Here is a 23185-nt window from a genome sequence, read left to right on the forward strand (position 1 = left end):
GTGATCATGACCAACACCGCTCCGCAACAAAACCCCTAAAAAGACAGGGAATGGAAGAAAAAAGTTGATGCAAAAGATTCATCACACGGAGAGTTAGAAAAATGGCTGGAACGACCCCTAGACCCAGTCAAAGCCTGCCTCGAATTATGCAAAGAAAATTTTCACGGAACAATTCAGAACCATTTTTAAAAAATCCGTAAAAACAAAATGCTAAGCATACTCTCACACAACATGGATGGACACACATATATTAGTAACTTAAATCCATCCCCTCGTCCTCACTAACACATGATACTAAATCCCTACGCCATCATTACAGATTGCAACCAGCTTGATCCTTCAGCAACCTCCACCGCATCGAGCACGCTATCTAATCATCATCACCACAACCACAACCATCACCAATCAACAATAAATCATGGCTGCTAAAACCCATCCCTCTCCCCAAGAGCCAGTCAATCATCCGTCCAAATCTTCCGATTATCGCAACAACACAGGATAAACTCCCAATTTATACAACCGCCCGGAAAAAAAGAAAAAAAACAGAAAACTCATTTCCGAAATTCCAATTCCAGTTGGCCCCAACTGCAGGTTGCCACGCCAAACGTAACACGAACACGGTGGGGCCAAACCAAATCACGGGGTTGGCTACAGGATTTGACCAGACCAGCAGCGGAGAAGGATTTTGCAAGGTGGCCGGGAGGCGACGATAATTGAACAAGATGGAGCCAATAATGGAGCTACGGAGGATGGCAGAATAAAAAACACACCGCGAGGAGGCGACGATGATCGGGTTTTGAACGTTGTGGGAAAAAGGGGAGGAGTTGAGGTAATGATCTTGGGAGATGGGATTCAGCGGAGTGGCATTCATGGCGAGATTCATGCAATTGGCTTGCCGCCCACCCGAAATTCTGCACTCTTTCTCTCTCCACGCTCGCACCGGATTTACCGATGCACAGGCCCCAGTGCGAATTACAAATCCCCCCCCGCGCTCGATGAATGCGCGGGGGGCCCGGTCATGGGGTCGCATTGCAAGAGCTCGAGCTGACCGTCGGGGGGATGTGTCACCGCGGCTCCAGCTGAAGGGTGCCGCGTCAACGATCTCAGTGGCAGTTGGTGGCGGCGCCGATTTGCTTTCACACTGGCATCGGGATCTTAGCCGCCCCCACCCGTTGAGTATCGTTCCTATGCTTGGGCCTCCTTGTCCATTTTCCAACATTGCTTACATGCCTCATGTATTCACTCATTTATTCTCGAGCAGATTTTTCCCTCTTCCTGAATTTTTAATATTCTTGAAGTTTTATTTTATTAAATAAAATTCAATTCAATGCATTTACAAGAGTGATATTGCAAGGGACAATGTACAATGTAATCTTGCATGTGTGTAACAATAGTCTAAATGTTAGAGGTTTTAACATTTTACATTGAGTACAAAATTTAAGATTTTTATTTTTATTTTTTTTTTAATCAAATAAAGAGTGGCTAAATTAACTGTCATTGGTTTTGGAAGAAAAAATTGGAAGGTTTCAACTTGAAGTTTAATTATAATTCAACAAACTTGATGTTTTTGCTGGCCTTTGTTATTACTCTGTGGCCAACCTTATTTAACTTGTATCTTTATTTTGGATTATTCTTTCACACATTTAAAGTAAATATTTGAAGTGCAAGATAATTATACAGGTTTTATGTGCTTTTAAAATCATGGTATGTTTTCACAAATTATGATGCTTTACTTGAAACCAGCAACATCACAGAAAGAGCTAGCCCATGCAGTCATACTGAAGTGTGCATCAAAATCTGTAAAATTATACAAAGTATGAGTGTGTGTGTGTTTGCATGATTTTTGCATCCAATCCATTCCTGATCTCTTGGGAGGGGTACATGCTTAGCCCAAGCCCAAGTACAAACCCACCCACCCACAGAAATGAATAACTTTTGCTCTCCTTTGTCATTGGTATAACCCAATCTTCTGACACACTTCTACTTTTCTCCACGTCTTTCATTTCCTCTTTCCATTGTTGTTACTTTCTGATAATTTAATTTTTTTGAGGGGGGAATGAGTGCACTGTTCCAACTCTAGCTATCCCTCCCCGTGGGATCCTATCCATCCATGGTTGACACAAAATTGAGGATGATGCTCAACCTTCACTTTACTTCACAAGTGAGATTGAGAGTGAGAAAGAGGAAGAGAATGTGGAAGAATGTGTGAGAGTAAGAGGGAGGAAGATGCCCTTGTGGCAATCATCATGTTTCACTCTCCTTCCTTTCATCGCTACCATCCAACCATGATGGCCAAATCAATGGGGTCCTATTATCATTGCATACATATATGTATATAAATATGTATATTGTAAAAGTTACAAGGCAACTTTTTTTAAAAGATCAAAGTTTGGTTTGTCAAACTTGGTGAATTTTGTGTTTACTTGTACACAATTCTTATTGCCATTGGTTTCAAACAACAATTTATGCCTTACGGCATACGTCATAACATAATTTCTACATATTTTTAAACATTCTACCTGTTTTTATTCCTATGATATGTTATAATTTATTTACAAAATATTTTCACATAATTATTTATTAGTTGTGTATAATACATATTTTCAGTTCATATTACATATTGTCATATTATACTTCAATTCAAATATAGTATATTACTATTATTATTATGCTTATCATTGTCTTATTTTTCTATTTCACCAAAAATTTATCATAGTAAGTTATTAGATGCTTTTTTATAAATAAAAAAAAATTCATATTATTTTTAGTTGATTTTCCATCTGCACTTCATCACTCTTTGCAATGACTTAGTTAAAATTATCATCAAAACTTATGAAATAAAAAGATAAAAAATATATATATATATCCACATTAATTATTGGATAATTTATTTGTCCCTATCCTTCTACTGATTAACTTTTGGTTTTTTGAAATATACACATTATGACTCATTTTTTTGGTTTATAAGTGTAAAAGGATGTTGACAAAAATTCATCTTATGCAAATCATCCATTACAATTGAGCAGATTCATTTGCTGAATTTATTAGATAAGTGTTGGTAACAATTAGGTACTTGATCTATAAAGATGCATTGTCTCATATGCATACATGATTTTACTTATGACTCTTTTTCCAATAAAGTAAAATAGAATGAAACATGAAGGCATTTAGTTGGAGTTATTTCTTATGATCATGCTTCATGGTGCACATGGTATATTTGAATGACATCAGAATCATCTTCAATCCCATCTTGTCACATGACATGTGCTCTGTGTCCTTTACATAACCCAAAGGCCAAGATTAATATTGAAGAAGCTTTTGGTGATAACTTTACATTGTGTAAACTATATCAAACTTAACTACTTTACTGGAAAGGATACTGAAAAACACAGTGCTGTTGGTCCAGATTGATTTCTCAAATTCAATTCTAGAACATAGAGAAATGAGTTTAAAAAAGTTGTAACGGAATACAGTTGCGGATCTCACTCTAAAGCACAATGGCACAAAGAACCAAAATTGCTCTCTGGATACAATTTTTAGAAAGGCAAAACAAACAAAACGTTTTTTCATTGAAAGGGATAAAAAGGTAGGGGAAAAAAATACATACATGAAGGAGGTGGAGGGGATTTTAAAAGATAAAAATAATCATGCTAATCTTCTCAAAGAGAACAATGTCTCTATTTAAGTTGGAATAACTTTTTTTTCTTTGTTGCAAGGTTGCTTCAAAGTGCATGGCTATGTTTGTTTTCTACCCAAGCTCACCTCAAAAGCATCCACTAAAATTCTTAAATGTACTCTTAGGGGAAGGCCAAGAAAAAATTATTCTTGTACTTCATCTTTGTCCAAACCCATACAATTCATTCCTTGTCATGGCTACAGTGTCAACCACATCCACATGAGAGCATCCGAAGATGCCTTACCAGGATTCCACTTCTGGTACCACCAGCTCTAGTTCTGGTAAAGGATGCCTAGCCTCTCGCTTGTGCAGTGTGTAAATTTTGGATAGTATAATGCCTGCTGTTGCATGAAGCCTGTAAAACACAGGATTGTTTACACAGATAGAAGGTCCACAAGACTCCAATAATTTAGGCATGTGCTGGTCCAAGGGAATGCAATTAATCTCCACATGTGACCCAACCATGGGAACAACCAAATGGGGTTTTGTGTCCTCACCCACTTGTGTGCAGAATTATCTCCTGAGCCCTAAATACTTAGATCTAGTATCAAGAGATGGAGGAAGAGATTATTGCCAGTGCTCTTTTCTTTGATCCCTGCCATTGAAATCCAATCTGTTTATGGACAGGTAGATAAATAGATAAATCAATAAATGGATTGGTCTGTTCAGAAATAATTTTGAAATGATATGCTGTTATTAATAATTAGCAGCAAACCACTTTCACTTTTCTGGGCTCTTTCAAATAAGCATTTAAAATAATGTTAGCGATGTTTTTAAAACGAGGATGTATGTCCTGTGGAATCATTGGAGTGAGGCAGACAAACTCTGCTAAGTATATTCTGTATTTCTTTCTCAATTTTTTATTTTTTGTTTTATTTTTTTGTTTGTTGGATTCCGTACCGAGATGTGAAAGTCCATCTTCCAACGTCTACAGGATTTTTCAACAGCCCACTTGATGCTGTTCTTCTTTTTCTATGAATCATGGACACAAACAGAAAATGAAAAAGAAAACACAAAAATGAATAATTCCCACTGATGACACAACAATGCCATTCCTCCACGAATAGGTAATGGAATATGTTTGAATGAAAGTGTAGAAAGAAGAATAAGAAGGTAAAATCTGGCTTTTTCCTTAGTCTGTACACACAATTTAAAAGACTGACATTTTTAGGGTTCAAAAGCTGGTTACAGTGAGGAGGTATCTAAAGAAGAAGGTGGACTATTGTGGGAGGATTGAGAGCTTGTCTCTTTTGGCTCCATTTGAGATTGTGCCCTCCTTCTCCAATGTCAGAGCACCTCCAAAGTTTAAAGAGACAATTACTGCACAGAAACATCATGCCAATTTTGTTGTTGGATGTTTTGGATTTGTGTGGAGGATTCTGATAATCATCTAAAAGCATAATTAAAATTAAATATTAAAAAATTCAGATTTTTCATTCATTGGACAATTTTCTTTCAAACAGAAACTTGTCACTAGAGCATATTGAAAGGGTGCTGTGTTACAATCTACATAATAAAAAGGTTAATGCAAATGTTGTTGAATGATTGTTTAATCATAATTTTGAATAATATGTACCTACCACCTTTGAGGCTTTTTGATCTACAAAATTCATGCAACATTATTATTATTGTGTGTAGAGTAGTGCTTTCGTATATTTATCATCTGAGATGACAAATTTTATATATTTTATGTTGCAAAATTGTAATGTCAAAATTATTAAAAATGAGTTAGTAAAAAACAAAGATAAGAAAAGGGAGGATTACATATAGAATCACAAGATATCATTAGTTAAATTTACTTTCCAAAAATAGCCATTCAGAAAATTGATTACAAGTGAGACCACATTCAATAGCAAAAGTAATCTTATTAATGTGTATGCAAGATTTGGTTCAGTCCAATTTCTATGTCCACATTAGAGGCATTCTAGTTAGAACCAGGTCAAAGTGATATGACAGTTGATGTGCCACACATAGTGAACCACAAGACAGAGTTCAATATGTCCCAGTTGATTCTCTATCATTAACTTTAACTTTCCCTACAATCTTCATAGTTTCAAAAGCAGCATTGGATGGTGACACAGTATTCATTATTTCCACTTTCTCACAAAGTAGCCACCATTAGATAATAACAGCTTTCCTCCCCATTTGCAAACCTAAATACAAGGATTTTTTTTAAAAAAATGACACATTGCTGATGTGTCTGCATTTGCCCACATCATTGGGCCTTAACATCATGCAGTCCTTGCTCAACATTTGTCTCATGTATTACATCTTCACAATCACAAACAGGTTGCAGTCAAGATAGTGACCCAATATTCGCCACGTTGGCAGTGTGCCACCAAAGCAGCAGTTAAGATTGTGACATAGTATTCGCTCTGCTGGCAATCTCTCAAAGCAACTACCACTGGATTGCAGTTCTTGATTCATCACACTTGCTTTTCAACCATATCTGTTACAAACAACAACAAAAATATATAAAATAAATAAAAAATCATAGTAGCTGAAGATATATCTACACATTTTCCACACCACAGAATTCAAACATACATACATACATACATACATACATACAAGGAATTGCTAAATTTACCCAAGTATTTACTACATTGACCCATCCATCCTAATCATCGTCAAAAAATTCTTCATGGCAGGATCTGTATTGGTTGAAAATCAATGAAAAAATGGTTGGATCGTCAACCAATGGGTTAATTCCACACACACGCACACACACACATATATATATATATATATATATATATCTATTCATACATATATTCATGCAGACACATTCACATGGAATTAGGTCAGCATTCACACATGGTGTTTGTTTGTTTGTTATCACCTTCAGTTGTGGAGGAGTGTTGGTCAAGATTGAGAAATGTGTTACTATATTCTCTGCTTTAGCTGGAAGATTGAAACACAGTATTCGCTGTGTTCGACTGGGAGGGGAAAAAGGAAGAAGAGGCTGTGAGATTGCGTCACTTTACTCCTCATGTTCACCGTCTCCTCACTGATTATTGACAAAGAGAACCTACATACACACACACTCCGGATATGTCCGTATTCTGCAATATCATTGAGCCCCTGATATCTTGTGGATTATTTTCCGCTTTCCCGCATTTTCTGCGGAGGAAGAATTATCCGGGACTATATTTGAATCCGGGCTAGTAAGTAACTTCCCCAAAAGTCTACCCGGTTTTCCTGTGGTCAAGCCAGCGTCTGTCTGAAGTAGAATCTGATCAATCCCTGCAGCCTTCCGGACCCAGCTCCTGAGGCAGATGACATCATTCAAGGCTCCATCCATGAAGCACGACAGTCAATGCTTCCTAACTTTTTTTTCTTCTTCAAGCTCGAAGCCCGAAGCCCGCAGGTATCACTGCCAGCCTTTGCTTAGTCCGGGCAGTTCTTAGACCAGGACTCCTTGCTGGCAGTGTGACTCGTGTAATGCAAATAGTGACATTCCTTTATCTTACAAAAACTGCGCTTTGACTGTGAACTTCCACTGTGTGAAAGTGCAGTGCTTCACAATCTCGACGATGCCATTTTCTAGCTCGTGTCCAGATGCGTTTATTAATTTGTGTCTACATTTGGATAACCTAGTCGATCTTTTCATCAAGGCGTAGCTGCACGCTTTACACATAGTCTTGCATGCACTGTGGGTGTTTTGCGTGGCTTTCTGTGCGAGTTTTACGAAGACATGGAGGGTTCCACGATGAGCTCTTTATTGGGCGAGTAACGGATCTCTAGGGAAAAGAGACGTTCGGAACATTGTAAAAGACCACCGACAGGCAGGTCAAGTAGATCATTGTTCCTGTTCAAGCTCTCAACCTTTCAAACTTGGGGGTCCACGATCCACCTCACCCCTTCTTCATGCCAGCCCACGGCCAGAACGGTCCTTGTACGCTGCCTTGTTTTTGATTCTTAGGTAGTGTTGAATTAGGTAGGCAGTGAGGGTTTAAAATAAAAATTCTGCCAATGCTACGCCCGAGCAAAATGGCATCAATAAACAATCGCCCTCTCTTCCCTTTTCTCATAAGTTCGAGTTCTCTGTAACTTCACGGAGGAAGTTGGAACACCGCAAAAGATCGCTTCTAAACAATTACAGAAGAAATGGGGGAGGAAAAAGGGAAAAAAACAGAGAACAATAAAGCAGAAGAAATAAGGCATCTGAGGAGACAACGCAACTCTGCTAGCTCAGTTTATACCTGGCCCCATGAAAGGCAATACAAAACACATTCTTTTGTTTCTAGGTGTTTATTGATTTATTTCCTTGTTTGTTTTTCCTTGCAGTGCCCAGTGATGCAGGGCCAGTCAGTCAACAGCATCGTTTGGATCAGAGAGGAGCCATTCTATAATATTATTGATTATGTCTTTTTCATCCAAAGGCTTGAAGACCTCGCAACCTAGCAAGAGACGCAAGAAGCGTTAGCAAGGGTCTCCCAATCCATAATTGCGAGGGTGAGGGTGAGGGTGAGGCCGAGTGAGGTGCGCCCGAATCCATGGTGCCACCGAGGGAGGGCCCCAGCGTGTGTGGAGACGAGATAATAGTTGGAGAGTGGGAGAGTGCAATAGCTGATAATGGCGAACCTGTCAGAGCGAGGAAGCCTGTAAGGAAGCAAGCAAGCAAGCCATTTTGCAAGCAGGGCAGTGAGGGGAAGAAAAGGAAAGGAAAGGATTCCCTCCCATCGTCGTCGTCGTCATCTCCTCCTCCTCCCCCCCTCCTCCCTTTCTTCTGCGAGTGAGTACAGTGGAGGTGCCTTGTATCTCACTACAAAAGGGACCCGCGGGGGATCCCGAAAGTCAGACCGACTTGGCATTGCTACGCGACAGCAGACTCGTCCTCAGCCTGAGCCTCATCCTCCTCAGCGTCACTCCACTCACTCAGTCTCTCGAACTCTCCCTCCCTCCCTCAATCTCACTCACTCACTCGCTCTTCCTCCCTCCGCAGCTCTGCAACGCAACTGAGATGGGTGGATAGATGGATGGATGATTGTGCGGGTCCCCCCCCCCCCCCCTGTCTCTCTGGGAAAGAAGGGGAATACTTCATTCTTCGCAACCAGAGCAGAGTGCTGGACTTGGAGGGTGCTGGGCCAACTCTCCTCCCCGCCGCTTCTCTTTTGTACACTTCAATGCCCCATATTTATGTATGTATATGTATTTATATTTATATTTATCTGGTTATTTTTTCACCCTATATATTTTCCTTTTTTAATGTCCAGTTCTAAGCTTGTGGCAATGTGTTAGAACATTGGTTGAAAAAATGGCCTAGAAGATTAGTTTTGAAAAACTAGAGAAAAAAGAAAAGAAAAGAAGCTTACAAATTGTTTTAGAGGATGTATTGGTTATATACACAAGTAAGAAGGAGATTAATTTTATTAGAAAACATTTAATAAGAGAGGTTATAAAGACCATAGCCATATTACAAAGTGCAAAGCTTTTACAATTAGGAAGCATGTATGTATATATATATATATATATATATATATATATAGATATATATTTTCTTATTTATATGAGCTTCAATATTATTTAAAAGAAGCCACAATAAATAGAGGAAGGATGTGATGTTAGTGAACTTTGCTTTAACTTGATCAAATATGTTTAGAAATTTGGTGCTTTATGCATTTTTGAAAGTTTAATTAAACTTGGAAAAATATAGGAGATTATTGGACCATAAGACAACTTTATTTTGTAGATTATTACAACTTTTAATGTGCATATAAGTATATTTAAAGAAATAATATAATGTAATGTAATCTAATGAGATTTATTTATAAACAAATAAATTTTATTGATTTTTTTATGAAGATGTATATGTTTACAATGAATACTTAAAAATATTATGTTAATAAGTATAGGAGAATGATAAAGCAATCCAAATTTTTACTTAAGCAATCCATTCATTATTACAAATTGGTAAATGGATAGTACAAATCTTTTTAATCATTAAGACCATCATCTATATTTGAATAAATAGAATTGTGATTTTGAGTATATTTTTTTTAATAATTCTCAATAATTTTCAACAACTAGTAGTAACTTCTATTTTTATTCTCATTTTTTTCTATAAATATTTATATATTGACTCTTCTTCTTCTTAATCTTATATTAGTATATACTCTTTTTTACATTGTATATACTATATAGAGCCAAAACAATTATATATTCTATAATTTTTTGCACTTTTTAATGAAAAGTAAAGACATAAGTGTGCACCACTAGACAAAGTACTTTGAAAGTATAGAAGAAATTAAATATAGTATAGATATATTTGCATATAATCAAAGATATATCATTTGCAAACAATGCTTTAACAAAGTTCACATTGATTATAAGTGTGATAGAGGAGAAGTTTAATATGATCAAAATTTTCATACTCATCAATAAAATAGTGGATTATTTGATAGAGTGTCTATTTGTATTGCATGCTTTTGATTTGCGTAATAATATACAATGGCATTTAAATGTTCAAAATGGCCCTCATAATAATAGACCTTCTTCTTTTCTTTTAGGCCATTTATTTAATTGGTGTTTTTAACCAACTATTAAGGTCATGAATCTCAAAGACCTAAAATATCAATACACTCTTGTATCACTTGAAAAGACTATAAAATAAACTTAAAGATGATATAGTATTAAATTAGAATGGCTATTATCAAAGACAAGAAGACTAAAAAGTCTTCAATCAAGACCATGAAGTAGAAAGGCATTGACAAGACTGAAGAAGGTTTCACTCTTGCCTCCATATATACTCTTAATTGGGAGCTACATGGCAATGTCATATAGGACCTTGAAAACATGTTAACTTTGCAAGAAATGTAATTTAACTTACAAGACAAGTTTTTTATGTGTGCACTTTATAATTAGCTTATTTTACAAGCTACTAATATATGATTTATTTATTTATCAAGTTTCTAATCTACCAATCAACTATAAATACATGTAAAATCAAATCAGCATCTATTAAGCTTCTAAAAAACTTTTCTAGAAAATATTATAAAAAAAATCTACTTTCATATACTTCTATTTAATCATATAGTTAAATATTAGAATAAATATATATGTCTATGATATTATTCCTCTTTTTAGGAATAAATTCTATGATGAGTGGTCATCATATATTAAAGAAATCTAAGATGCAGAAAAATATGTTTGCCACATACTCTAATCTTTGTTCTCTTTGAAGATGGTTGATAGGTTCTATTAGCTATCGATAGAGTCCTATACTAGGATATCTTGCAATCTATTCAAGAAAAGACATGTTATTCTTGAGGATAGTCATCTTAATTATATCATCTTAAAAATTGTGATAATTACAATGTCCAATTTAATAAATCAACAAGTGATAGCTCTTAAATTGAATTTGCTAGTTGTTAGTTTTTCATCTCTTTATTTTCACAAATATATAAAAATTACAAATAAAAATAAAAAATAGAATGCTAACTTCTTTCAATCTTGTTTCTTTTATTGTAAAGATTTGCTATTCTTCATCTTAATTTTGATAGATGTCATCGATGAAAAGCTTCAACTTTCTTTAGTGCATTTGTAAGATTATTTTTTGGCTTCCATGTGCATTCACTAATATCATAACCTCAGTAATGAATAAGATATTCTAATCTATTTTGGCACTGTCTTAAATCTAAGACTTCTTCTATTTCAAATTCTTGATTATTATCCACTTGTATAGGAAGAGGTGACATTTGTCTTTTTACGAAGATATTCATTATCTTATATGGCTCAAAAAGAGATACATAGAATATAGGATGGATCTTCATAGACTTTGGTAGATGTAATGAAAAAGTAATAGGATTGATTTATTTATTAATAGAAAAAGGTTCAAGCATACTTTAGTCCAATTTGTTATAAGAACGAGTAGTCTTGATATTGTGACAAAATAGCCATACCTTATCACCTATGTTGAATTGTGGTTGTTCCTTATAATAAGTATTTACATTGATCTTTTGTTGTTCTTGAGCTTCCTTTAACTATACCTTCATTGTTGCATATAGCTTTAATAAACGATTTACAAAATCTTTTGTTGCAGGATTATTAACTTTTGAAAAGTCAAAAATATCAAGTCATAGATGATAACCATAATTGATAAAAAAAGATGTTTATTGAATAAAAAAATGTATTAAATTATTGTATACAAACTCTACTAATGGCAAAAGAATTGACCAATTATCTTGATGATAGTTGATGGTACACTTCAAATACTCATCAAAAACTTGATTCACCTATTCTATTTATTTATTAATTTGAGGATGAAAAGTCAAAGAAAGCTTTATATCCACCTTTAATATCTTAAAAAGGATTCTCCAAAATTTTGATATAAATTAAGTCCTCCTATCTAATATAATATCCTTGGCCAATCCATAATAGAAATAGATATTGTTAAGAAAAAGCTTAGCCATTTTTTCATCTGTGATAGATTTTGTATATGATACTAAATATGCCATCTTCATGAAATAATCTATTATCACAAATATAATATCATACAAACTTGAGATTAAAAGATCTATGATAAAATCTATAGAAATAAGAGACCATGATTGTTTTGAAATAGGTAGTGGCTAAAGAAATCCAAAAAGTTGATGGCGAGGAGTTTTGGATCTTGAACAAATATCACATGATTGTACAAAGCCTTTAACTACTTTTTATATTTAAGACTATCAAAAATCTCTCGATATTAGCTCTAAAATCTTATTGTATCCAAAATATCCGATTGTTGGAAAGTCATGACGAGCTTCATGAATATGTAGTCATGCTTTGTCTTCTAAAATGTATAATTATCCTTTGAAGTAGAATATATTATTTTTGAACTTGAACTTGGAAGTATTATGAGACTTAGAAGAATTATTTTTGATATCATGAACAAGAGGATTAAAAGATATTTTTAATTGAATTTGCTTGATAAAGGTTGAATCAATAATCAATGTTAATTTTATTACTTGAAGATAAAAATGCTCTAACTTCAAGAAAATTATTCTTTGTTGATCAAAAGCTATATTTATTTGTTTTAGTACAAGATAAGAACATCTAGAAAGGACATTTGATAAACCTTGTTATTTTTTGGATCTATAGGTGATATTGAAATCAAATCTTGATCAAGATATACTCCAACGGACTTGACGACAATTCAAAATACATGCCAACATGAAGTATTTGAGGTTCTTGTGATCCATATATATAATAACTAGACTAAAAGCACCTTCTAGATAATGATGCCATTTTTAAAATAAATCCATAATTACAAGAAGCTCTTTGTCATGGATCTTATAGTTAATCTCAACTACTAAAAATTTCTTAGAATAAAAAACAACTAGGTGGAACTTATCATTTGCTCCCATTTGTGATAAAACAATATCAATAGCAAAATCCAATGCATCTATTTCTATAAAGAATGCCTTAAAAAAATTGATGTAGTATAAAATTGATATAAAAATAAATGTTATCTTCTAGGCTTCAAAAGATATTTTTGCTTATTTGATCCACTCAATTTTGGCTTTATATATCAAACATGTAAGCGAAGCTCCAATTTGAAAAAAAAATTGATGAAAATTCAATAATAATTGAAAAATCTCAAAAAACATTGCACATCTTTAATTATTTTTATAACCTTCCAATTGATGATAGTCTAGACCTTCTTAGGATCCATTATTAATCCTTTATTGGAAATGATGTATGCTAAAAAATCAACTTGAATAGTGTGAAATATATACTTTTTCATCTTTATATATAATCTTATATATCTAAGTTTTTGTAACACATAATGAACATAAATTTTATGTTTTTTTATATTTTTAAAGTAGATTAGAATTTTGTCTAAATAATAGACAATAAAATCATCAAAAAATCCATAAAAGATATTATTTATGAAATGTTGAAAGCAATTGATACTTTCATGTTTTGTAGAGGCATAAATAAGCAAAATCAAAGTATATGAGATAAGAAATGATATAGGCATATATAAGAAGGAATTAAAAGTAGATTTTAGTAAAATTTACCATAAGAAGTTGAGAATTGATACATAAAGAGGACCAATTGTCAACCTAGATTAAAATTAGATCCTAAGGCACAAAACCACATATTTATCGTGACCTTAAGAATTTTTTGGCAAATCAAAGAGCAAGATTTAAAAATAAACTTAAAGAGAGATTTTTGGGCATTGATTTTATGTCAATTGAATCAATATTGAGTTTTTGAAGAATTTTCAAAATAAGTGATGTTTTTGGTTGATTTAGATTTTAAAAAATAAAAATATGTTTATAAATTTGAAGATTTCTTGAGTTTTATGATATATGTATAAGTGAATTTTGGGCAATATGTTGTAAATATGTTTGCAAATTTTGAAGTCAATCAAAAAGTTAAATCAAAGTGTGTGAAAGTTTTTATAGATTGAGATCTCAAATATTGGACTTTGAAGATGAATGAGTATTTCTAATATTTTTAGTAATTTTCTAATTGGATTGAAATGAAAATTTTTTACATGAATATTAAACTTAATTTCTAATATTTAAATGAAATTTGAAAGTAATTCAATGGTTCAAAAAAGAGATATTGGTGCTGAAAGTTTAGCATTTAGGTTGGAGTAGGAGGCTACTTAATATTTGATTGAATTATCTTGCATTTCTTTCAAGTTAAGTGAAATTGATTTCATCTTTCTTGTGCTTGTTTTTAACTAAGATATTAGAAAGTATGCAAATTTTGAATTGATATCAATAATTCAATCATTAGTTGTCATTTCCATAGTTGGCACTTGTAATATGAAAAATTTTATTCTAAGATTATTAACTAGTCCTTGAAAATTAATAATAATTACAAATCTATTCTTACTTCTATTAAGGATATCATCTATGATTTTTTCTTCCATTTCAAACAACTTAACAAATTAACAAGTCAAATTAGAGAAAGATATTTCACAACCTCTAATATCAAATGAAAATTTCTACAAAGAGAAATAAGCTTCTCTCTTTAAGAAAGATATTAGTATTAGAAAACTAAACAATTTATTTAAAGGTAGATAATATAAAACCTTCAAAATAAAATAATAAAAGTGGAATAATCCACTCACTTCTAAAACAAGACAAAAAACAATGAGTAAGTACTCTTGTCAAATTGTCAAAGATATGAATTTCAAAGACCTAAAATGTCAATATATTCTTGTATCACTTAAAAAGACTAGAAAATCACTCAAAGATGATTTAATATTAAACTAGAATGGCTATTGCCAAAGAGAAGAAGACTAAAAAGTTATCAAATAAGACTAAGGATCAAAAAGGTGTTGATAAGATTGAAGAAGGCTTCACTCTTACTTCCATATATACTCTTAATTAGGATCTATATGGCGATGTCTTATAAGACCTCCAAAACTTGTTGACTTTACAAGATATATATCTTAACTTACAAGGCAAGTTTTTTATAAGTACACCACATAGTTAAGATATTTTATAAGCTACGAATACGTAAATAACTTGTTGACTAAGTTTATAATCTACCAATCACATGTAAAATCAAAGTAGCATCTATTAAGCTTTTAAGAAGCTTTTCTAAAAAATACTATGAAATAAATCTACTTTTACATACTTCTACTTAATCATATAGATAAATATTAGAATAAATATGTATGTTTATGATACCAACCAAGTAAGAACTAACTTCATAGTTACTTGTTTTATGAATTCTTCCAAAAAATGTAGTTATTGCTATACAAGAGAGTAATTCTAATAACAAAGTTATCACTCAAATTATTTACAATGAGTGAAAAATTATATTGAATTGTACTTACTTAATATTCACCTATTGTATGTCTTATGGAAACTTTATATGCTGCTAATCACCATTTTTCTTATTATTGTGATAAAATTAATTGTTTATTTTTTGTACATTTCAACTGTGTTCAATTAGCAAAATAGTTCTACTTCTCCATTTTTATGGATTGTATATACAAAACAAGTAGATTTAGAATGCCAATATTGCATATTATAGGAATGACAAGTTTCAATACATCTTTTATCATTGGTGTTGCTTTTCTTCAAGAAGAAACAAAACCTTTTTTTTATTGGACATTAATCTAACTTCAATAAGTGTATGGAGAAATTCAACCCATTTGCATAGGTGCTGATAAAGATTTAGTATTAATAAATGACATTGAATTAATATTTTTCACTTCAAATGTATTATTTTGTATCTAGCATATTCAAAAAAATACGTGAGAAAATTATAAAAAATATTTTTCAAATGAGGTACAATTAAGATGGTGTTTATTTCTTATAGATTAAACTACTATAATTAGTATATATTTTGAAGAGCTTTTTAAATTGAAATAGACTAATCTTTGTAATAAATATATTTCTATTATTCATCACGTAGCTATTCTATATTTAAAAAATATTTAGATATGAATTAAGAAGAAATTTGTTAAAGCTTGGAGAATTAATCTGTTTCATTATAGAAGTATTAGTACATCAAAAGCAAATGGTTAACATTCAACATTCAAATTCTACTTAAAATTATCTACTAAGGACCTTAAAGAATTTTAAATTTCAGTCATTTTTTTGAGAATACAGCAAGAAAATTCAAGGCTAAAGAGATTTTAGAACAAACTTGTATTTCTCTTTAACTCAATATTGGTTTCTTCATGAATATTGTAAAACATGCATCTTTACATACTTTTAATCTTGTCTTTGAATAATACAAGCAAGTAAGAGCAAAAATTGATGAACACAATTTCTTGTGTACAAAAACAATGACAAACATATTAAATCTTTTATGTAAGTATTATATACAAAGTTTACAAAGAAGTGGAGGTATTTTGTAATTATTGATTTTCATCATCAATACTACTTGATGAATACTTTTGAATATTTTGTTACAATACCACTAAAAGTTCAAGTATCTTTTGAAAGTTTGCACTCACTTTATGATGTTGTTAGTTATACTTTTGATATTTTATTTCTTCACCAACAAGAAAAATTATGTAAAAAGTTACTAGAGCTTTCAACAATAATTGTGTAATTAGAAGACTTGTAAGTGAGTTCTCTAAAGAAAAGACCATAAGGAGCAAGGAATAGATCTAGAAGTAATATGCATGTATAAACATCAATATAACATTTTATTTTGCAATTTGAAATTATAGAAGCAAAAAAAAGAAGATGTTTTTGTAATAATTACAAATTAATAGGAAATAATATGTGCACATGTCTTAGAAGGGCAGCTTTTTCTTTGCAATTTTTTACAACTATTTTACAAATAGTCTAATATTTAGTAATACTTTAACAAGATTATTTTGTGTAAAAATAATAGAAATGGTAATTTTAATAAATTTAGTTGGTTATTTCATCAAATCATATTTATGATCAATTAAGTGAATATTAACTAAATAAAAATATTGTCCCTTATCACATTATCTATTCTATATTAATATTTCATCACAATGCATTTGTCTAATTGGTGACATTCAAATTTTGTTTAAAATTGAATCAATATAATAAAATGAACTATGATTAAAGTGTATTTGGTGTATGTAAAACATTAGCTTTCTAAGTATGAAGAAGTAATATACTTTAATATGACAATTTTGTACAACTCAATTTTTTCAATGTTAGCATACAATATTTCAATATTAGATAAATAATAGAACGTTTGAGTAGCAAGGCATGCATTTATTGTTGCTCAAATATACTCTGGCTATAATAATGTAATACAATATAGTTACAAACCTCCTATGAGATAAGCTATGCAAAGACCAAAGGAAACAAGTTAAATTATCTTCACATTGTTTACTTCTTCTATACAATATCAAATTAAACTTAACTATAAGTAGTACTAATTAACAAGTCATTATCTTTTCATTGCCAAGAATATCACAATTGATATGAATGTTGATTAGCAACTACATTCTCTTCAATTAAGAAAGAGATGTTGGAGATGATGAGCAAATAAATTTTGCATACACATTAATTTCACATTAATTTCAACAAATAAAATAGTAATTATTATTCTTTAATGCATTGATCTCAAGTTCTTTATATTACTAATATAGAGCACTAATTTGGATATGTTTGTTTAAGGACTTTGATGTGACAGTACAAAAACATTAACAAAAAGAAATTAATTACAAAAAAGAACACAACAACAATAAGAAGAACTTCACTACCACATACAAATTATATAGTTGTTAACTCAGATAATCATATAATCTATAATAAAATTTTAGGCATTGTTGAATTTATATACCTATTTTTTTTTTTTTTTTTTTTTAATTGCTGGAACTTATTGAAGTGGTGATAGGGGCCGCTCCAACAGCAAGTACTTGCATCTCTGATTTTTTAGTGACCAGTATGCAGCTACTGCTCCAAAACATAGTTTGACAAGATAACCACATCCGACTCCTATATGACACATCTACATATGTTTAGTATTGAATAATTGGCCAATATCAAAATTTAAAAATAAAGACATATGTGTGCACAATCAATCAACAATAGACTTGAGTTAAATCTCAAAATATCATGCCTTGGTCTTAATAATTCTTTGCAACTCAGAAAACCATCCACAAATTTAAAATCACCTCTTTATACTTGGCAAATTGATCCTTCTAAAGCTGTGCTTTATAAAGTGATTAGTCATGGTTCTTATTTTCATTACAAAAAATAAGCTAGAAAAGAAAAAAATATCTATTAAGCAAGGATGTTTATCACATCAACCAAATATAAAGATAAATCGTAATAGAAAAATATGATGGATAAAAAAAAGTAGAGCTAGTGGCATTAGCTTCCTATCTCACCTCTCTTAAATGCCCTAATATTGAGTCGGCAAGAGTAATTCATGCAAATTTGTATTGTGTAAAATGCTAACCTTACACAATAGAAAAAAATATAGCCATTTTTATGAAAACTTATCATGTATGCTTGACTCACTTTAGTCCAAAATTAGACAAGAAACAAACAACAACATAAGCATTATCAAAATAAATTGGACTAGCCATATTTTTTTAAGATGATTACTTACTAACCTTCGAATGAAATTTAAAACCCCGATCAATAAGATAAAGAAGAATACATGATGCATCTTCACAATAAGCGGCATAGTCTTCACCTAGAGCTTCTAAGAATGGCTTTGTATATGCTTCAATCTCTACTTGTAGATTATCAATTAGGATATTAATCAAAAAATATTACTCAAGTTATGTTTTTAAATCGTCAAACATATCCTAGACAACTTATGTCAAAAAATACCTCAAACAACTCTGCTAAGAAAATAATAATATGAAATGCAATTCGAACATATTACAAGAACAATTTGAATCTACATTTGAGAGACCACCGTTAATGAAATCCAAATCAAACTCTAGATTCATGAAATGTAAGCAAGGCATCATGAAAAAGGTAGAATTTTTTATTGTACAAATTGACAACACCTAGGATTATAATTGTAAATATAGCAATTTGAGATAGTGTGTAAAGTGGAAGTGAAAAGAAGATCAATGAAATTGACCAGATATGCAAAGTGGGAGTGAAGAATAATGTCATGTAGTAATATTGCCATTATGTAAAAGAAGAAAGAAAGTATTTTATTGTAAAAGAGTCTAATAAGAATACAAGAATAAATAATATAAAGGTAGTAAAATCTTTAGTCTTAATAGTATCTTTTATAGAAGAGACTTCTATTTAGAGTTTGCTTAAGAATTAGGATTTGATTATGATTAATTTAAGATTTGATTAAATTTTGGTCTAAGATTAAGATTTAGAATTTGATTAGAATTTGATTAAGATTGATTTAAAGTTTTATTAGGATTTTATTTAGGATTAGAATTTGATTAGAATTTAATCTATAGTTTGATTTAGATTTCATTAAGATTTGATTTAAGATTAGGATTTAAGGTTTCATTAGAATTTATTAGAATTTGATTAGGATTTATTTAAGATTTGATTAGAATTGATTTAGGATTTCATTAGAATTTGATTAAGATTTATTTAGGATTTTTTTAAGATTATATTAAGATTTGATTAATATTAAATTATTTCTTTTAATTTCTAATTTTTAAAAAATATTTCTTTATTATTTTTTTAATATTTTTTTATTATACATATTCTTTTTAGATTAATTTATGTTTTTTTTTTTTATATTTTTTAGTAAATTTTTTTGAACTTATTTTGAAGTTTAATTAAAGATTAATTAGTATTATTATAATTTAATTAGAATTTATTTAGAATTCTACTAGAATTTTTTGAATCTTCTTGTTGCAAGTTCTATTTTAACTTCTATAATGAGATATTTGATGCATTTTTAAGCAAACTTCATGAAATACAACAACAAAATAGAGATATGAACTTAAATTACAAAGTGAGAGCAATGAGCAAATCAAAGATGCTAAGAGTGGAATAATAAGATTTATTTGAGATAATTTTTTATTTTTATTTTTTTAAACAAATAATTAAAGATCTATCAAAAAGAATTATGATACATGGAGACAGCTATCTATTTTAGATATATAAATTTATTTCAATAGTTACTTATATGATTAGATAGAAGTAGGTAAATATAGATTAATTTTATAAAGTCTTTTAGAAAAACTTCCTAGAAGCTTCATAGACGCAATTTTGTCTTTAGATGTATTTGTAGGATAGAAACTTGGCCAATAAGTTAACCATGTATTGATAGTTTATGGAAAAAGTTAATTTTGTGTAGTAGCATGTAAAAGAAACTAACTATGATTTAAATTTATTCTTAAAAATATTTATGGCTATATTTAGAAAAAATGATCAAAAATAATTTATAAAGACCAAACTCTTATTTTTATGACAAGGATCACGATCAACCACGACATATGCTACTGAATTCCAAAACCTCACTTGTGATGTAGACTACAATAACTATTGAAGTAAAAATGAAAGTAAAATAAGTTACCTTGTAGAGAATATTACCTTGGATAAGTTGCTAATGGTTAAAGGATTTACTCTTGGTGTATAGAAAAGGCATCCTATGGACATAGGATGAGGTCAAGGATCAAGAGTCAAAGTCATGAGAATAAAATATGAACTAGGAAATATCCCAAGACTAGGTAAGAGTAATTAGTGTTTGGCATAGGATACCTTTGTGGTTAGTAAGATGTCAAAGGATCCAAGTACCATAGGATATCCTCGAGGTATATTAGATACCAAAGGATCCTAGGACCAAAGATTATGTGTGTAAAAGTCAATAAGTGGAAGTTTTCTTGTAGGGCAATAACCACAACCTATAAGTATTGGATGTTGGAAGTAAGAGATATCTTACTCCATACTCTCTTTGTATACAATCTTGTTGATGCTATGTATTGTAACTTCAAAGTTCTATTTCTTCAATAGGTTATGGATCCATTTATCTTTAGTTGTGAATTTTGAAGTTCTTTGAAGTTTTTTTTGTTGTTATGAAGAGTAGATCTTATGGTTGTTGCTGATATTAGAATTTGGTATCTTCTAAATCTCTTTTTGTATCTAGTTGTTGATGTAGTTATGCTCTTACTTGTTGTTAAGTGCATTCATGGCCTTCTAGATTATTATATACTTTAGAATATTATTTTAGAATATTAGTGGTATATTTTTTGACTGACCTACCTCATTGATATACTAAAATTAAACTTTTATGTGTTCAAGTTCCAAATAGATCTTCCTATAGTCAATAGAGATGTTATGAGACATTAGAGCTTATAAAAGAGTGGCAAAGCTTGTAAGAGAGGTTTTGATAGTAAGTAAGACTTGTGAGAAGTCTTGTAAGTGAAGTTGAGATTGATCAAAGAGTGAAATCACTAATTTACTCACAAAGAGGGCATTCTAGGATTTTAAAGTAGCAACAATTTCTTGTTGATTTTTAGAGTTCTATCTTCTCTTTTCTTGATTTTCTTTGATACATCCATTTTTTAGACATGGCTTCAAGTAAAGGTGAGGCTTTGAGAGTGATTGAGAAGTTTAGAGGTGACAACTTCTACCATTTGAAGAAGAAAATAGAGCTCTTGTTGGCTTCATTGGACCTTTGGAACATTGTTGATGAAAATAAATAGCTTTCTAGTGATGATGCTGCTGTCAAGGTAAAGAAGGAGTATAAACAATGTGAATGTAAGGCTTTTGATATGATTGTAATAAATATTGATGATGCCAACTTTTCACATGTAATTGCTTGTAATGGACCAATGGAAGCATGGAAGAGTCTTTGCAACATCTATGAAAGTAGAAACCTTGCTAATATTCTATGGACAAGAAAGAAGTTCTTAACGGTAAAGATAGAAGAAAGAGATGACCTCATGGCTCATATCAACAAAATAAAAGTACTTGCAAACCAACTAGTAGTTATTGACATACCAGTTGAAGATAGAAAAATCGTATTGCTCATGAGCCTTCCCGAGTCATACAACTACCTCATTGTGGCATTGGAGTCTATCAACGTGAAGGAGCTTACCATGAATTATATTATATCAAGAATTGGACATGAAGTAACTAAGAAGAAAGAAAAGGAGCTTCAAAGTGATGATTTGGCTCTATTCTCAAGACAAGGCAAAGGTAGCTTTACACACCAATGTGATAATTCAAAAAGTAACATAAGGAATTACTATATTTATGGAAAACTAGGTCATTTTTCTAGAAATTACTACAAGGCCAAGAGAATAGATAGGAAACAAGCAAATAATGCTAGTGATAGTTTTGGTGGAAATGATTATGCTTTCATGGCAAGTGAAGGAGCTTCTATGGCTGCCATGTTTAAGTGGATTATAGATTTGGGTGCGACAAAGCACATGACACCATACAAGTGTTTATTTGACACTTATGAAGCAATTTCAGCAACAAAAGTATGGTTGGGAGACAATAGCATGGTGCAAGCCATTAGAATTGGCTCTATTGTGGTAGAGATTAAGGTGAAGGACCAAATCAAAAGGATCAGATTGAAGGAAGTCTTATATGTACCAAAGATAAAGAAGAACATTCTTTCGGTGAACAAACTTGTATCACATGGTTATAAAGTTCAATTTGACATGGATCGGTGTTTTGTGAAGACATTGAGTGGACAATATGTTGCCAAAGGTCTTAGAGATGGCAACCTCTACTTCATTAATTGTAAGAAGGTGAATGGAATTGAAGTGGGGACATATGCTGATTTTTTATAAAATCAAGACAAGTTTGGCATTTGGCATCAATGACTTAGTCATTTGAATGCTAAAAGTATGAAGGAGCTCCAATCTATGATAAATAGCTTGGATCTTGGTCAATTCAGGTACAATACTATGACACTTGCTTATGAAGGTTGTATCCAAAGCAAATAACAAAGGACTTTATTTCCAAGTGGAATTGCAACACGTATAAGCAAATTGTTGGAGATAGTTCATTCTGATATTTGTGGACCAATGAAGAAACCATCATTTAGTGGAGCAAGGTACTTTGTGACATTTATTGATGATTTGTTAAAAAAAGATGTGGATATACATCATTAAAGCCAAGAGTGAGTATTTTTTAAGATTTAAAGAATTGAAGGCACTTG

The 23185-nt window shown here is 31.3% G+C and overlaps 2 long non-coding RNA genes across 3 annotated transcripts; both read right to left on the reverse strand.

The window, feature by feature from the left end:
• Positions 1-15: 15 nt before the first annotated feature.
• LOC149989274 (uncharacterized) lies at positions 16-1039 on the reverse strand. The gene is made up of 2 exons (XR_016502970.1): positions 771-1039; positions 16-370 (listed from the first exon to the last, which is right to left on the reverse strand). It is a non-coding gene; the product is annotated as an uncharacterized LOC149989274 (long non-coding RNA).
• Positions 1040-3680: 2641 nt separating this feature from the next.
• LOC149989275 (uncharacterized) lies at positions 3681-6206 on the reverse strand. Of its 2 annotated transcripts, XR_016502972.1 has the most exons (3): positions 4577-6206; positions 4174-4289; positions 3681-4031 (listed from the first exon to the last, which is right to left on the reverse strand). It is a non-coding gene; the product is annotated as an uncharacterized LOC149989275 (long non-coding RNA). The 2 variants fall into 2 exon arrangements; XR_016502971.1 differs by having other exon boundaries at positions 3681-4289.
• Positions 6207-23185: the final 16979 nt, after the last annotated feature.

Source organism: Physcomitrium patens, chromosome 5 (assembly GCF_059467195.1).
Source record: "Physcomitrium patens ecotype Gransden chromosome 5, ASM5946719v1, whole genome shotgun sequence".
Taxonomy (NCBI): domain Eukaryota; kingdom Viridiplantae; phylum Streptophyta; class Bryopsida; order Funariales; family Funariaceae; genus Physcomitrium; species Physcomitrium patens.